Source organism: Bos grunniens, chromosome 11 (genome assembly GCF_055505025.1).
Source record: "Bos grunniens cultivar Pamir isolate PY7600 chromosome 11, Bosgru_T2T1.0, whole genome shotgun sequence".
In the NCBI taxonomy this organism is placed as follows: Eukaryota; Metazoa; Chordata; class Mammalia; order Artiodactyla; family Bovidae; genus Bos; species Bos grunniens.
The window spans coordinates 3285498-3302924 of NC_141175.1; the positions used below are offsets into that span (position 1 = coordinate 3285498).

The 17427-nt window shown below is 59.6% G+C and overlaps 1 protein-coding gene across 1 annotated transcript in view; it reads left to right on the forward strand.

Annotated features, from left to right (window-relative positions):
• The first annotated feature begins 436 nt into the window (after window positions 1–436).
• Window positions 437–17427, forward strand: part of FAM163B (family with sequence similarity 163 member B) — a 29383-nt gene continuing 12392 nt past the window's right edge. Inside the window, exon 1 of the mRNA XM_086324208.1 lies at window positions 437–733. The gene's annotated coding sequence lies outside the window, so the exon portion shown is untranslated. The remainder of the gene's footprint in view (window positions 734–17427) is intronic.

The window sequence follows — 17427 nt, forward strand, 5'->3', positions numbered from 1 at the left end:
CGCACTCATTGTGCGCCAGGCACCTGGACGAGGTTGAATTTCATTCTCAGACCGACCTTCTAGGCACTGCTCCCAGTCCCATTCTGAAGATAAGAGCCAGAGGGGCACCCCAGTAAGGGACTTGCCCCAAGGTTGCACTCTTGGTAAACAAGCAACTTCGGTCCGGGTCCGAATCTCAGCGCGGTGGAAACGGGGAGCGCAAGGAAAGCAGGCGAAGAGCCAGCGAGCCCCGCAAAGCGCGGCCAGAGTGTGGGGTCACCCCCAGGCCGGCGGGAGGTCGCGAACCCCCGGCCCGGAGCGCACCCGCCGTCAGCACCAGGGACAGCTCCCAGGCCGCTCCCCGCAGCCCCCGACGACGCCGCGCGCGGGGCCGGCGGCGCGCTTCTCGCCCGGCTCGGGCGCGCGCCCTCCCCGCCTGCGCGCGCGCCCCGCGCCCGGGACGCGGCCGGAGCAGCGCGCGTGCGGCTCACCGGGAGCCAGCCTGGCGTCCGGAGCCGCGGCGCAGCCGGCGCTGGCGAGGGGCTGCCGCCTGGGCACGCAGCCGCTTGCCGCGGTCCTCCGGGGCCTCTCCCGCGCCCGCCTCGCCCGCCGGGCCCCAGCAGGCGCCGCAGCCGTGGCCTGGGCATGAGCGGCCGCTACTAGCTGCGCCTGGCCTGGGACGGACGCCGGACCGCCCCGTCACGTGCGCCCAAGTCCTCGGCCAGCCGGGGCCGCGCCGTTCCCATGGTTCAAGGTAAGGGCCGAGCGGGCGCGCGGGTCACGGGGCGCGTGGGCAGAGGAGGCAGGCGGGGAAGCCCAGGCGCAGTGCCTACTTGGTCTGGAGTGCCCACCGCAGCCTGCCCCGGGCTGCCTTGCGCCAGGCTCCTGTCCCGGGCAGCTGCAGGGCCGCTGACACCCGTCCCATCCCTGGCTGCCCTCAAAGTACGCGCCTGTCGAGGAGGTTGTGGACAGAACCGGAGGTGGGCAGCGAGGGCCTGAGGAACAGGCGGGGGCACCCACGGTGCCAAGGGATGCCTCGTCTCCCTCCTGGCGGGGGGATGAGGGATGCTGGAGAGGGAAACTTTCCCAGGGGAGCCTGGGCCCTGTTCTCTCTGCCGCCAGGGGCTGAGCCCTTTGTTTACCTAGATCCGCCTCCTGCGAGACACCCTGCTGGGGCCAGACGTGCGGTGTCACCCATTCAAGGCACTCAACACCCAGGAGAAGAGGGGCATTGGCCCTCCTTGACAGATAAGGAAACCGAGGCTCAGGGAAGTTCAGCCACTGCCCCAAGGTCACACAGCCAGTAAGGGGTACAGCTGGCCTCAGACACACCCGCCTGCTGCCCGCCTCACTCCCACCTTTGTCTGTCCGAAATCTCAGTTGAAGTGGGGGAGGGGAGACCAGTCTGGTATTTGGTTTCTCCAGTCGGGGATGGAAAGACGCTGCGAACACTAAAAATCCTGCCCACCCTCCCAGCTCTGTTGTTTCAACTCACTCCACGTCCCATACTCCCAAGGCCAAGGGCCACCCGGGCATGAGGAATCCTGCCAGTGGGCAGCCCCCCGCAGCTCTGAGACTAGCATCTTGAGGGTCAAGTTCAAGGACCCATCTGGAAAATGAGGGAGCATCCTGGAGGCCGTAGCCCCAGCATGCCCCCTCGCATGCCTGCAAGAAGCTGGCATGGGAGACAAGGAGGGACCCCCCCCCCAACGCTCTCCAACCAGGCCAGGCCAGGCTTTTGGGGAAGGATGGCTTCCAGGAGCACTGAGGACTTCCAACCCCTCAAAGTTCGGGCTTGCCAGGAAAACACACGTGCCCATCTTCCCACCCTCCTCCTCCTCCTCGGGGGGGCATTGGGTCTCGGTGACCAGGGCTCTTCTTATCTAAGCAGGTGGGTGTGAGTACCTCCTGTGCTGGTAGAGTTTGTTTAACCCCATGCATGCTGACCACTAGCTTTCTAAACAGCTTGTGTGCTAGGGGCTTCTGAAACATGCGTCCTGCTCCTGAAGCTGGGGCTCAGGCAGTGTGGGGTTTTCTTCATCCTTTCTTTTATGTGGCAGCGGCCGGCTAGGCACCTGGAGAACAAGAAGAAAAAGACCAAGTAATCCCCATGCCCTGGACCCTGCAGAGCTTCTATCTCCCCGTGGACTGCATTTCCAAAGAGGCTGAATCCCGGGGATTCACTGGGAAAGCTTGGAAATGGCTTCCTGAAGGGTTTGGGGTCCAAAAAGGACCTCCAGGCTCTCCCAGCCTCGGAGCTCCCAGGATGCACAAGAGTAGGGGTGGGGAGCTCCGGGGAGCCCTGCCGGCCTTCCTGGAGCAAGCGGATGCTCTGCTCCAGGCTCTTGCCCACAGAAGGATTGCCGCTGCTCCATCTTCACCTCTCTAGCGTGGGGAGGGGAGAACATGCCCACCCCAGAGCTCCCGTCCAGCCTCCAAGGCTTTGAGCCCCCAGACACCACGATATGTCAGCACGACAAAGTGGATGAGGGCACTGGGCGGGGAAAGACAGCCACAGCTGGAGGAGCCGGGGTTTCTCTGCCCAGTTCTGTCCACCTTTCTGGGTGACCTTGGACAAGTCGCTCTCTCTCCAGACCTTGGTTTCCCATCTGTGAAATGATGGGGTGAATCACGTCACGTCCCCCGTGGGCCATTGCAAGTCTGTTCATCGCAGCCCCAAATGGAGCAGGTAAGGCTGGCTGGGAGGAGTCGAAGTCTTAGAGGAGTTCAGTGGGGTTTTGAAATCTCAGGGCTGGCCTGGGGCCAATCCCACCAACGCCACTTCCCTCTCAAGTGAGGACCCCAGTCTTGTATGTCTGGGGGCTGGTTCAAAGTCACCGACTCCCGGCGCTGATTCTGGGCAAGCCAGGCAGTGTGTCCGGCCGGGAGGCTACAGAGCCCTGGGACTCATTCCTGCAGACAAGCCTCTGGGCTCCAGCCACACGGGCTGGCTCTACGGAGTGATGGCAGCGGGAGCCCAGAGGAGTGATTACAGCAGGAGAGGGGGCAGATGGGGCTGCAGGAGAGCTTCATTACATCTCAGTAAATCATCTCTGACTTGAGGCTTGCCAGGCGGGAGGCAAGGCAGAGTGGCAGCCGGCCCTTGTCCGGTCCTCCACGGCAGCCCCCAGCCTGTCCCTGTCCCTGGAGCAGCAGGTCCACATCTGTGCATCAGGGAAAAGGCAATTCCCATGGCAGAGAGAGTGGATTCCAGGCTGCTCTGGGCAAATCACTCGGCCTCGTCATGTGCAAAAAAGGGGGTGCTCCTGCCTCCGCCCCCACCCCAGCACGTGGGGGGTAACTGAGAGTCCCGGCCGCGTCACTGGTGCCCGGAGCCTAGTCCAGGGTCGGCCCCGCTGAGGCCACGCGGCTGGGCTTCTCCGCCTGGCTCTGCTGCCCTCCTCGGCACTGGCTTTCTTTGCTGTATCTCAGTCCCTTTGGATTTGCTCCAGAGGGGATTTGACAAGCCCAGCATCTTCGGGTTGCCAGCTTCTCTCCTTGCACTGTGTAGCAGAAAGGCTCCTGGGTGCCCAGCTGGCGCCTGTTTGTCTTTGCAAAGCTCTTTGTTCCTTTTGGAATCAGGTCCCCTCCCCACAGAGGCTCACGGTGGCAAACCTCCCCCACCCACTTCCTGGGGGAGTCCGAGGGTGGAGGTGGGGATGGAGGGACTGCAGGAGGAAACCCAGGTGGATGGGCCAGCCTGCCCTGGGCAGAGGGTGAGCAAGAGCCCCGAACTCAGACCGAGGCGTGAGTTCCAGGCCCAGTGCTGCTGCGTCCCCGTTGTGAAGTGGGGACTGTGGCCCCTAATTCCCTGGGAGCCTTGGAGGATTAAATAAACAGTCCTAGTGAGAGCCCTGGGATGGGAAGTGGGGAGCAGGTGGGAGGTCAGATCAGGCAAGGCTTGTGAGCCCAGCTCTGTGGGTGGGCTTTCTCCAAGGTCTCCAGGAACCACAGGTGGGAAGAGCCTTGGGAGGACCCCAGGCAGATCTGGCTCTCAGGGGCGCAGTGTGGAGGATTCCCAGGAGGGGGTGAGGCTGGAGGCAGGGAGGCTTGGGAGGAGACTGCAGCATTCAGCCAGAGGAAAGCAGTAGCAGCCTGGGCCAGGAGAGTGAGAGGCGGGCAGGCGCCAGGCTCAGCTTTCCCAGATGGCAGAGGTGAGAGAGGGCTGGACCAGCCCAGAGGCCCAAGTGGGGCTGATCAGGGGCCTGGGCAGTGGCTCAGCTCAAGCCAGGCTCTTGGAGCTGCAGCCTGGCCTGCCACGCCCCCCAGCCATGAGGACAGGTGGACAGTGTGGCCCGGTAGGCACGAGCGCAGCCTTCGGGGCTGACTGGAACTGTGTCTTCAGTGGAGTTGCTTAGCTTCTCTGGACCCCAGGCTCTCCATTCACAAAACGGCAATAATAACGTCCAGTCCATACGCTGCTGTGTGCTAGCAAGAACCTTTCTTCCCAGCCGGGTCTACCCCGGGGCAGCTCCTGCTGGTGGTCACGTCCGGGCTTGGCCACAGGCTTACCTCGTGGCTGAGAAGCGGGCAGACTCCACACTGGGACCACATGGTTCCCTGACTATCACCTGCGTCTTGATTCTACCCGACCAGGTGCGTGGTCTCTGCAGGCAGCAGTAATGGCAGAGGTGGCCCCTGGGGGCACTCCCAGGCCGGTTCTGTCTGGCAGCTGGGCCTCTGTGCGGGCCCTGGGTCCCTGGAGAACTGTCTTCTCTCTGTGACTATTATTACCACTATTTGCAGTATTTAGTTCCACATACCATCCACAAGCATGGGCTTCCCGGGTGGCTCAGAGGCGAAGAGTCCACCTGCCAAGCAGGAGATGCAGGAGACCCAGGTTCGATCCCTGGCTTGGGAAGATCCCTTCTCTAGGAAGACCTAGTGACTAAGCAAGGACAACAGCAACCGTCCAAGCATCAGCTGGAGCAGTGGTCCTCCGCAGACCAGCAGCTTCAGCATCCCTGGGGGCTGGTTGGGAAGTCAGGTCCTCAGGCCCCCTCCAGACCTGCTGTAGAACTCTGGTGCTCAGCAATGTTTGAGACACACTGTTGTGGAAAGCATACTCTACGCCAGAACAGAAAAAGGGCTGTGCCTGCAGAAAGCTCTTGTAGGTGATGGTCTACTTTATGCTCCTCACGTTATTAATGAACATATATTCGTTGTAATCTACATTAAAGAGTTTTTTAAATAGAATAAATGCATGCCTGCTGTTAAAAAAATAAATCAAGCCATCCAGCTTTGTGACAAAGTAAAGGCACGGTTCCGGCTGCAGCCCGCACACCTGAGCTGGGCCGTCAGCGTCGCTGCAGCCACGCTGGGCGTCCCCGGGGGCTCCTCTGCCTCCCTTGTCGTTTTATTGGCTGCTCTGGAACATCTTCCCACGCCAGCACCCCTTTCTCTCGTCGAGTTACCTGGATGCTTCTTAGTTAGCAGGCTTTCGTCTCTGTTGTGTAGTTTGTACAGATTGGTTCAGTAATGTCCACAGGGAGTGGCTTGGGGCGGGAGGGAGGCACGGCCTCAGGGGAGGGATGTGCATGCATTGAATGTCTGACAGGGCAAGGGCAGTTCCCGGTGGATTGTACCCTGGGCGGGCACTGCCCGGGTTCAGAGGAAGGCACCCTGCGAGCTGGGGCAGTCAGGGAAGGCTTCCTGGAGGTGGAATTCAAGCTAAGCCCTGAGAGATGAGCATGGAGTGGACAGGAGCACGCACGCTGGAGAGATGGCACGTTTCTGCCATCCCTCGGATGTGGGGGCACGTCTGTTGGTTTTGGCTGGTAACGGGGGACCCACTGAAGATGCTCTGGGTTTCCTCACCTCTCTGCTCCCCTTGAGAACCACCTGGGCTCCTTCCTGGGGGTCTCCCTGGCTCGAAGCACTTGAGAATGTGCTGTGATTGAAGTTGGTTTCCCCACCCACGGCCCCCTCTCTCATCCTCTGGTCTCTGCCGGGCTTGAAAAGGCGCACGCGCACACGCTCGCGCACACACACCCACACACACACACACACACCCTGCCCCTGGGCTGAGGGCACTCTGCTGCAGTAAATGAAGGACCCACTGCCGCGCCCCCGCCCCCGGCCCCGCTGCGGCAGCTGGGTTTGCAGTTGCTGCCGATGCACCCCGAGCGTTAATGCCTGTTGTTTTGCCAAGCGTGGGAGGAGGCAGGAAAGCCTGGGGCTGCGGCGGGGACCTTGGGGGTGTGTTTGACCCAGCGGAGGAGCGGGGTGGCCCGGGAAGCATCGTTAGTTTATCTGGAACGCTGTCCTGGGCCTCACCTTGCAGGTGGAAAGGTCATATTTACATCCTGTTTTCCAAATTCTTCCACTTGGCTTTGGCAAATGTGCCCACGCTCCGTCCATTCAGGGGCTCTCTTCAGACAAAATTAAAACGCTCACTTTTCCAGTTCAAAGGCGAGCCCTGGGTCCTTTCTCCGCAGGGGGCCCTCCCCCCAACCACCGGCACCAGCCACTGCTCCCAGAGCCCAGCAGAGCCGCTGGCTTAGAGAAGCACCCACATGGAGATCCAGGAACCACGTGTCTTTTCCTGTCAGGGGCTCCCCCTGAAACACCACAAAGCCAACCATGGCTCTGAGAGGGCCGACCCCAAGATGCGATGATCCAGTCCTGGCTTGAAGGAAGACAGTGAAAAGAGTCCGTTTCACCACAGAAAAGGCAGCCACTCTTGTAACTTTGTGAGCGTCTGGTATTTACCTGTGTTTGGGGTTTGTTTGGTTAAAGTGCTCATTATGCAGAAGGCTCCTGGCTCAGTGCAAACCTGTTTACAAAATGAAAAACATAGTCAACTTTAATTGTACTTCATGGAACTTCTCACACGAGAGAGTTCCCCCTAATTACTAAACAGATTTCTCTTCCCCAAAAATATTTTGTTTTACAATGCTGCATCTTGAACAATCACTTTCACGGTGGCTTTGGCTTCCCTGGTGTTTCAGACGGTAAGGAATCTGCCTGCAAGGCAGGAGACCCAGGTTCGATCCCTGGGTCGGGAAGATCCCCTGGAGGAGGGCACGGCAACCCACTCCAGTGTTCTTGCCTGGAGAATGCCACGGGCAGAGGGGCCTGGCGGGCTACAGTCCATGGGGACTGAGCAGATGCGACTGAGCGACTAACACTTTACCACCGCTGGGCTGTGTCTGGGTTTTGCTGTCTGCCCTCTGCGTCGGTGCATTTAGACATCAGGATGAGGGAAGGTGAGGCAAGGAGGAGGGCGTGGGATGGGGATGGACGGGGACCGGCAGTGCCGCAGGTGCAGTGGGAAGCTCAGAACAGGCCCGGGCTTGGGACCCGGCCCACGCTCCTCCCGCTGGTGACCTCAGGTGTGTGATTGAACCTCTCTGGTCCCTACAGACGGGGCAGTCATCCGCCTCTCACAGTGAGGGCTCGTCGTCACCCACCTGAGACCCCGCGTGCCAGAGGAGCGTGACACATGCAGCCTGGTGCTGGACTCCGGGGTCTCTGGCTCTGGTGGGCGGGGCTGGAGCTCAGGTTCTCTGTGGTCGCGTGTGTTGGTACCCCGTGTTTATGTTCATTCGTCTCTGACTGTTTGCAACCCCCGGGACTGGAGCCCGCCAGGCTCCTCTGTCCACGGGATTCTCCAGGCAAGAACACTGGAGTGGGTTGCCATTCCCTTCTCCAGGGGATCTTCCCGACCCAGGGATTGAAATCGAGTCTCCTGTGTCTCCGGCATTGGCAGGCAGGTTCTTTACCACTGCGCCACCTTGAAAGCCGTCCTTGCTGAGGCCAGCTCCCAGACGCCTGGTACAGTCCAGGGGCCCTGCAGGGGACAGACCCTGCCAGCCCCCACTCCCAGCCTCATCACTGACATCCCTTGCCGCACTTACTTCCATTCTGGAACGTTCGAGACCCTTGTCCCTAGGGGTCCTCCTGCCTCTTCGCCTCCCTGCCTGAAAGGTCCCTGATGGTTGGCACAGGTCTGCCTGTTAGGGAAGCGACCTTGACCTCATGCCACCTCCCAAGGAGGTCAGGTCCAGGACACGCTCTCGGCCGGTGAGCACCCGGCTCTGCAGCTTGTGGCCCCTGGCCTCCTTCCGTCTACAGCCCAGGAGCCCGTCAAGAATGGTACCTGTCGGTCTGGCTCACCAGGGAGCCCAGAGCTGGCACCCAAGTGGGGCATTTACAGGTTTTGTTGGGTGGCTGGATGTTTCTGTGCCATTCTCAAGGTCAAGGTCAGCCGCACCTGCTGGGGACAGGAGGGAGCACTGGCCTCTGCCAACTTTCCCTGGACAGAGGACCACCCCCTCCCCCGACATCTCAAGTCAGAAGCAACACCATCCAAGCCTGTTCGGGGAAGCAAGGCTTCAGAACGTACAGAGATAGGAAGTCAGCCCACCTGGCAGGAGGTCAGCCAGCACCCGGGGTTGTTCCAAGCAGCGCCCACCGCCCTCCAGCGGCGGAAGCGTGATCGTCAGACGAGGTGCTGCTTGACGGCTCCGGACTCACGGCCTCACTAGGTGGGGCCTCGGCTCCTGGCCAGGCCTTGGGGGTTAATGCCACTCTTCACTGACAGCGACTCCTGATTTTGAAAAAAAAATCATTTAATCTGCAAGACGGGCCCTTTCAACAACACGCCTACACTCACTTAAAAATGGCTGAGCCCAATTTTTTTTTAAGGGAAAATGGATGTAAACAGATTGCTTCGAACAGAGTCTTCGCTGGTGCCTGGGCCAGGGAAGACTGCCCAGGGCATCTGAGTGGCCCCCAGAAGTGGAAAAGGGGGTTGCTGAGTTGGCTGCGGTGGCCGAGGGTGGAAGACGGCTTGCGGCAAGTTTGCAGCTGTGGTGCCGGCAGGCCCAGTGGGCAGTGGAGCTTCATAAACCATCAGACGAATGAAGAGGCGAGTGAGTGGGCACGGGGTGAGGATGGACCGGGGGCTGACTGCTGCCCTATGAGGCCTCTGTCCCCAGGGTGGGGGCGCACAGGCCGGGGGGCCTTCTTCAGGGGCCCCCCTGGCTTGTACTTGGAGAGAACCAGCAGTGACTCCAGGTAGGAACAGAAAGCTTAGCATTTGACTGAGCATCAGAGGTGGTCCTGCCCTCCTCTGCCCCACTAGGGAGAATTGGAGATCCAACACCTCGGGTTGACCACCTTGGATGAATTGTGATTTCAAGAGAAGAAAAGTTCCCGTACTGTTCACGGAGCAGGTGATTAGGCCAGGTAACGTCCAAAGGCCCTTCTGAACCCTAGGAGGAGACGGGGGATTCCGCTTCTCAGCATCTGTGGCCCAGGCATTCTGATTTTCTAAGACTACAGGACATGGGTGCTTGGGTCCCGGGAGTCCCTGATTCCACCACCTCAGAGCAGCCTCTTTGCACCTGCTCCACGGGTCCCCTGGCTGCCCACCCACCCTTCACCCTCTGCCCCCCCTTTCCCTTCCCCACACCCACTGCAGACCCTCCCTGAAGCCACAAGGCAGACGCTGAGCCTGACTTAAATGAGCTGCACTGGTCAGAGACAAGGGCCGGGGTCCAGGGGGCTTTCCGTGGCAGGTGCCAGGTCCCCTGAACTTAAGGGGTGTATCCAGACAGAGTGGTGGAGACACCGGCCCCCAGTGTGGGACGGTCCTGCCTGTGTCTTCAGAAAAACCCGGTGGCTTGATTTTCCTTTGCCTCTGCTCATCTGCTCTTCAATCGCATTAGCACCGCACACACAGACCTGCACAGATGTGCACACAAAACCTACACACACGTGTACAGCATACGCAGGCAGATACACACATGCACACACACATACAAACACATACACATGTGCCTGCCCCACCCCCCATACACACACACGCAGCTCCAGGGCAGGTGGCCCGGCCTGGGTTCAGCAGGAAGGGCTGGCCCTGGCCCCTCTGTCTGCTCTGGGTGGTCTCCAGCGGGGGTGGGAATTTCAGGGCCACGCCGGGTATGCCGGGCGGGAGTTCACAAGTGCACCAGCAGCCCAGGCCTTCATCTCACTGACTGTGGTTTCCTGGATGGCCCTGGTCCCCGGTCCTCAGTGCCCACCTGTAGGGAGGATGGCATGCTGTCTTCCGAGCCCACAGGGCTGCTGGTGCTTCGGGGATTCCCTGCCTGAAAAGCCAGCTTACACTGGAGAGAGCCGTAAAGTCACGGGTGCTGTTCTAATTAGCCACCAGAATCCGTGCCGGCCGGTGGGCGGGCAGGGGTGGGGGGCACGGGGGAGGGACAGGGACCTCCTGGCTTGCTTTCTGCCCTCCTCGCTGCCTCCAGCCCAGCAGCCAGGCGCCTGGTTCCTGGGCCAAAATTAATTGTACAAGTGCCCTTATCAACTGGGTTAAAGGGAGCCCCACCTCCTCACCTTGGTGCGTACGGCTTGCAACGGTAGCCATGGAAACTGCCTGTAACCTTGTGAACAGCTAAAATTTATATATTTTTTGGTTGGTTGTTTTTAAAAACATTATGCAGATTTCCTTTGTGCTGTCACACACCTGTGGGGATAATGAGGGGAATGCAGAGCACGAGGTCGTCATGCCAGCGTGCCTCCACCCCCCTCCTCCTTGCTCACTTGGCAGGGCCCGGGTCCCAGAAGGCAGGGTCCCCAGTGGGGTGAGCCCCTGAAGGGTCACTGCTCCTTTCACCTGGGCCTCCCCCAAGACAAGCCACACTCCACCTGGCCTCCCCAAAAGCAGGGAACTTCCCACATGGCTTCCCCCCACTGCTCAGGTAGGGTCACTGGGAATCCAAACCCAGCAAGAAAATGAGACTCCTCCAGCAGCAGGTCCAGACAGCGTGTGCAGTCTGGCAAGGAGCTGAGCTGTTGGCCCTGCCCTACAGGGCTTTCTAGTCAAGAAGAGGAGACAGTGCTCATATTGTCCTTTATTTCACCTTAACGTCAGAAGGGTGTTCTGCTGGGTAGAGCATTCTAGGTTGGTGTGCCTTCTTTGAAGATGCTACCCACTGTCTCCTGGCTTTCATCATTTCCAGCGCAAAGTCGGCCGTCCTTCTTGCCTGTATCCCACGGCCTGTGCCCTTTCCTCTCAGATTTTGTCCTCATCCCTGGTTTTAAGGAGTTTGATTTGTTCCTGGTGTTGTTCTCTTCGTGGTTCTTGTGTTTGTGCTTCTGAGTGTTTGGATCTGTGGGTCCATAGGTTTTCACCCACTTTGGAAATGTTTCATCCAGGACTACTTCTGATCATCTTTTCTGCATCCTCCTTCCTTTAGGATTTCCAGTTACACATTGATGAGGTCACTTGAAGTTTCCCACGTCTCACTGAGGCTCTGTTCACTTATTTGCATTTTGTCTTTTCTCTCTCTGTGTTCATTCTGGATACGTTCTATCGCCGTCTCCAAGTTCACGGATCTTCTCTTCTGCACTAAGTGAACCAGTGTATTTCTCATCTTAGACGTCGTGTCTTTTTTTATCTCTGGAAATCTGATTTCGTTCTTTTTAACATCTTCTATGTTTCTACTTAATGTGTCCAATTTTTTCTCTAGTGTTTCAACATGTGGGCGACAGTTACGATAACTATTTTAATGTTCGTGTCTCCTAATTCTATCATCTGTGCCATTTCTGGGTTAGTTCCGGTTGATTTTTCCCTTCCGTGTGGATCGTATTTGTTTTTGTCTGCATGCCGAGGAATTTTTTACTGGATGCTAACCTTGTGTATTTTACCTTGTTGGGTGCTACATCCCCTGTATATGTTTGTGAGCTTTGTTCTGGGGTTTGGTTGTTGCTTGAAAACAGCTGGTTTCAGCCCTAGCTGTTATGCTTTGGGAGGCAGGAACAAAGCACATTTAGTCAAAGCCGTCTGAGTTTTCTAACCAGTGCTCCGGGAATTATGAAGTTCCGTCTGGTAGGAGCAGGAACTATTCCCAGACCTGTGTGAGCTTCCAGTGTTGTTCCCTGGAGTCTTTTCAAATGGTTCTTCCTCTTAAAAAAAAAGTTTCTTTCTCTGACCTCAGGGAGTTTCAGCCACATAGCTGTGCTGACTGGTATGTACCTGAGTAATCAAGGGGATCCTCTGCACAGATTCATGGTTCTATGTAGCTCCTCCTGCCTAAGACCCTGCCGTGTGCAGTAGCATCACTCAGCTTCCTTGGAGTCAGCTCTCTCTCCCCAACTCAGGGGGACCACCAGGCCCCACCTGGATTCCCCTGCCCTGCAGCCTGGAGACTCACCAGGTGGGGAGCCTGGACACTCTCACCAGGTGGGGAGCCTGGACACTCTCACCAGGTGGGGAGCCTGGACACTCACCAGGTGGGGAGCCTGGACACTCTCACCAGGTGGGGAGCCTGGACACTCTCACCAGGTGGGGAGCCTGGACACTCACCAGGTGGGGAGCCTGTTCAGTCTGGACTGTCCTCATTCCTTGCCCATCTCTTGAGGATGGGCCTTCATTGCCTGATGCCGGTGCCTTGGGAACCATTGTTTCATAGATTTTGTCCTGGATACTTAGTTGTTTCAGGCCATAGGGTAAATCTCAGCCCAGTTCCTCCATCTTGGCCAGGACCCTGATTAGCCAAGGCTGCTCCTCAGGATGTAGGTTAGTGCTCCCAATTATGAGGGGAGTCTCAGTATCACCCCCACTTGGTCAGTGAGCATGCCGAGACACAGAGGAGTTAAGCAGCTTACCCAGGGTGATGCCGAGCCTGGAGGCAAGTCCTGGGCCGCACCATGCTGCCTCTCACAGACAGGAGCACTGCAGACTCAGTGGTTCCCCATCATGCAGACACCCAGGCCTGAAGCCTCGGGGTCCCCAGGACTCCCCCCCACCGCCCCCCCATCCTGCCTCCCAGTCACCCCCTTCTCTCTGTCTCCACCCCTCTTGTCATCTGAAGCCTATGCTAGCCTCCAGGTGGCCCCTCCCACCCTGCCTCTGTGCCCAGCCACCCACCCCACAGCCACAGAGTTTTTAAAAAGCAGAACTGACCTGGTGACTGTCCTTGTCAACACCCTCCCGAGCCTTGCCGCTGGATTCACTCATTCATTCATCACTTAACTGAGGTGATACAAGCCACTGTTCTGGGCACCAGGATACAGCAAGAAGCAGAACAGACAGAGCCCCTGTCCTCAGTGACTCAGATTCCTGGGAGAAGAGACAGACAATGAATGAATGTATCATGTGTAAAGGGGTAAGGGCTGTAAGGACGAGCCTCTTGGGGTACGGGAGCCATGGTGGGGAGGGAGGTTATTTTGGATAGATGGTCACAGAAGGTCTCTCAGGAGGAGAAATTTGAGCAGAGACCTGCGTGCAATGAGGGGAAGAGCCACACAGCCTATGAGAGCAGGGCATTGTAGGCAGAGAGGGCAGTGTGCAGAGGCTCCACGGCCACCGTGGGCCTGGCGCGAGACAGAGCAGGCCCGGGGAGCAGGCAAGCAGGAAACTCGGGCCCAGAGGGGTGGGTGGGGAGGCGGAGCCCCAGGGATGCAGCAAAAAAGCGCTCAAAACACAGAGGGGATGCAGTCAGCAGGGCTCTGTCAAGAATCCCTGCATCTCAGGCCAGGCTCGGGGCTCCCCAGAAGTCCTGCTCCCTGAGGACCAGGAGGAGGCTGGCACCCTGGTCCTGTTCCCTGCCGTGTCCTCCACACGGCACAGGCTGGCACACTGCCCACACCCCACAGATGCTCGTGGAGACTGGCATGAACATCTTGTTCTGAAGATGAGGACACGATGCCCGTGGTCGCCCTGGCACTAGGGCGAGGAGCCTGGATTCACCCCCAGGTCTGTCTGACTCCCAGACAGACCAGGGCTGTCGCCTCCCCGGAAGTCTGCGCTGACCGTGACCTCTGCTCTGAACCATCTCGCTCTCATCCCCAGGTGCCTCTGTTCCCCAGAGCACGAGGCAGCCCCTCCCATCCTGGAGTCAGGACACGGGGACTGGCTGTTGATGCTGGGCTGGGTGTTTGTTCAATCACTGTGAGATGCCAGAGGCGGCCGGCATTTCTGTAAAAGTCTCGTCCCTCCAGCTTGGCCCCGAGTTCTGCCTGTCACTGACCTTAAGCGAGTGTCATTCTCTCCTTGAGCCTCAGTTTCCTCATCTGTAAAATGGAGTCAATTATTCTGACTCCAGGGACAACGTGTGTGTGTGCTCAGTCGCTTGGGGCGTGGCCAACTCCTTGTGACCCCAGGGACTATATCCTACCAGAGTCCTCTGTCCATGAGATTTTTCCCAGCAAGAATAGTGGAGTGGGTTGCCACACCCTCCTCCAGGGGACCTTCCAGACCCAGGGATTGAACACATGTCCTCTGCATCTCCTGCACTGCAGGCAGATTCTTTCCCGCTGAGCCACCGGGGAAGCCAAGGATGATGGTGAGGCTTAAAGGATGTGACCTGCGCTGTCTCCCTGGAGCACCAGCAGCGCAGGCGCTGTCCCCGTATGCTTTCGCAGACGGTAAACTGAGGCTCTGGTGCAGTGAGGCTTTCCTGATGCCATAGAGCAGGCCAGGAGCGGAAGCAGATGTGGTCAGGGCCTCCTGGGCTCAGCAGCCTCAGTCTCCCTCCTCTGCTCACCCCTCTGGCACGAGCCCCTCACAGCCGGCTTGAGCCTCTTCCCGGAAATGCATCAATGGCTCCAAAGTTTCCATCTGCCTCCTCCAGTGCTTAGCTGCCAGGGGCTCTACTGTGGCCAGTGCACAGTGCACAGGGGCACAGACAGCGCCTGCTGTTTACTGGAGCCTGTGCGTCAAGGGCAGGCTGACAGTGCGGGGGCTCCCAGGGCCTCGCGGGGACTGGCAGGAAGGCGGCGGCTCAGGACGAAAGCACAGGGTATGCAGAGCACAGCTGGGTGCACAGAGGGCCAGGCTTCCTGCAGATGGGGACACCTGGGCATCAGCCGGCAGGGTCAGAAGGAATCGGCCGCCTGGAAGGAAGTGGGCAGCGGTCCCAGAGGCGTCCCAAGCCGAGGGGCCGTGGGGCAAAGACAGGCCTGTGCCCCCACAGCACAGAGGCAGGGCATCCAGGCTGGCCCTAGGGAAGTGGCTTTATTCAGAGCCAACTGGGAGCCACTGCGAGTCCAGCCTTGCTCTAGGACCCATCCTTCAGGACAGCAGTCCTCCAAGCGAGCTCCCTGGTCCAGCAGCAGCAGCAGCCCCCGGGCATGCTCAGCCCACCTGGACCTCTGAGCACAAGCTTCCAGAGGAATCCCTGCAGCCCACAGCCCCCCAGGGGAAGCCAGTGTGGCATAAAGTGAGAATCTCCAATTTGAGGGGAGCCCTCAAGGGGGCAGGCACTGGCTGCGGAGCCAGTCTGGCCCTGGGTCCAGGAGGCAGGAGGGAAGGGGGTGTGATGGAGTGCTGAAGCCTGGTGTTGTCTTAGGGCCATTCCTACCTCTGACTCACCCAGGCAGACAGTGCCCTGAGGTTAGGCCTGGGTTGTGGGGGGGCTCCCCAAGCCACAGTGGTACTGCTCTGTTGACCCTTGGACACCCATGGGCCCCTCACGGAGAGGGGAGGTCTCAGAAGTTGGGGTCAGCGCCAGTACATAATAGACAACAGACATGTCAAAGGAACTCAGGCAAGTGGCCAGGACCAGCCACAGTGTGGGTGGGAGGCTCATGCAGGTGGGGGTGGCCAGTTCACTTGGATGCCTCAGCGATCTGGTGGTGGTGGGGGGTCATGTCACTGTGGCCCCCTCAGGCCTGGGCAGTGGCCAGCTCTGTAGACAGGGGAAGGACCCCAGGCAGGCAGGCCCCCCAACCTTGGGCTCACGGTCACGCCTGGCCCCGAAACCCTGCCCTGCGGTGCCCAGGACAGCCGTGCGGCCGCGGGGTCGGAAGCCCAGCCTGCCACGGGTGGGCAGTCCTGGATCACCGGGGACAGGTGCCCTGCAGAGTCTCTGAGCCTCTGTTTGCCCCCTGGGGTCTGGCTGAGTCACGAGGGTTTTGTGGATCCCAGGGCTGAGCTGCAGTCCTGAGCCAGGGCCGAATTGGGTCCTGCTTGTGCCCTGGGCAGACCTGGACACGCCGTGTCTGTTCCTCGCCCGTGCTGAGAGCTCCTGTGAGGGCGAAGTGAAATGCGGCAGGCAGAGCCCTTGCCCAGCGCTTAGATTTTGTACATGCTTAGTGATCAGAGCTCTGGCGGTCCCAGGAGCCCTGGCCGGGGCGCCCTCCTGCACAGCCACCCAGCCCTGAGCTGGTTCCGGGGACTGTGCCCAGGTCTTAGACGAGGAAAGTAAAAACAAAGTTGTCTGGCAGCAGAACTCAGCTTCTGCACATGGTTACTTTAAGGGAGAGGAAAAGCCTGCCGCTGAGCTGGGGTTCCCTCGGGGGTCTCAAACCACCCTCCCAGGAAGCCCCTGAATGGGGCACCCCAGTGCCTTTCTCCTGACCGGGACCCCCACCCTCCGTGCCCTGACCTGGCCTGCAGTGCCCACCATGTCTACCATCCCCTCCACCTGCCCAGGACACGCTGGGGGCGGCCGTGCCAGAGCTGGGGGCCGCAGGGCTGAGAGCCCATCCCTCGCTTTCGCATATTCAGGGCCTGCTCAGCCAAGCCGTGCCAAACGGACCCTGACTCAATTCAGTCTGTCTGCCGCGCGGAGCCATCTCTGTGTCCTTGGGAGGCCCTGCCCCCCGGTGGCAGATGGACTGCCAGGTCCCTGCCTTCAAGGGGCTTCCATTCGGAGGGGGGCCGGGAGACACGTGTACCCCGCCACCCATAGGCAGGCAGGGGTGGGCTGGGCGAAGGGGAGACCAGACAAGACACTGACCTGGGGCAGTGCACGCAGGCTCAGCCCTGCTCCCTGCCTCAAACCGTGTGAGCTGTGTCTCGCTCTGTTTCCTTGTTGGCCAAGGGGACCATGACAACCCTGCTCAGACCCTCGTAGGGATTCAGGATGCTGGTCACTGGTGTAGTGCCCGGCCTGGCACAGAGGAGGTTTTCAGGACAGGACCCTGTGCTTACTGCTACTGTGAGGCCCGGGGGAGCCACCCAGGGTGTCAGAGGGACGCCAGGACCTGCCCAGACTTAGGCTCAGGAGCCCCAAGGGGGTGGCACGGGCAGGAATGCCAGGTCCTGGGACGCCCCCGCAGCCTCTCTGCTGTGTTAGTGTCGCTGACATCAACAGCTGGGGGGCTCACCAGAGAGATGGGCCTGAACTGTGAGCGTCTCCACAGCATGCAGACTCTCTCAGGCCACGAGAAGGGCAGGCCGGTGAGGTCTGGGTGCTGCTGAGCTCAACGTCCAGCTGGGGGCCTCACCCTCCTCCCCCCCACCCCCCGCCCGATTCCTGCTGCCACCTGGGGGCCCAGAGACACAGTTCAGGGTCGCTGGCCTGTGGCCCTCCCTCTGTGCAGATGTCAGGGTGACCCTGAGCCAGGCTCCCCCTCTGGGGGCACAGCCAGCTGTTGACACGGTGAGCAGGCGGCAATGTGTTCACAGCCTTTCACACCCCCAGGCCGGCCCCCAGGGAGCCAGGGGTCCAGCTTCCTTTGACCGCAGTCCTCAGCACGTGCACCCTGAATTTCTGC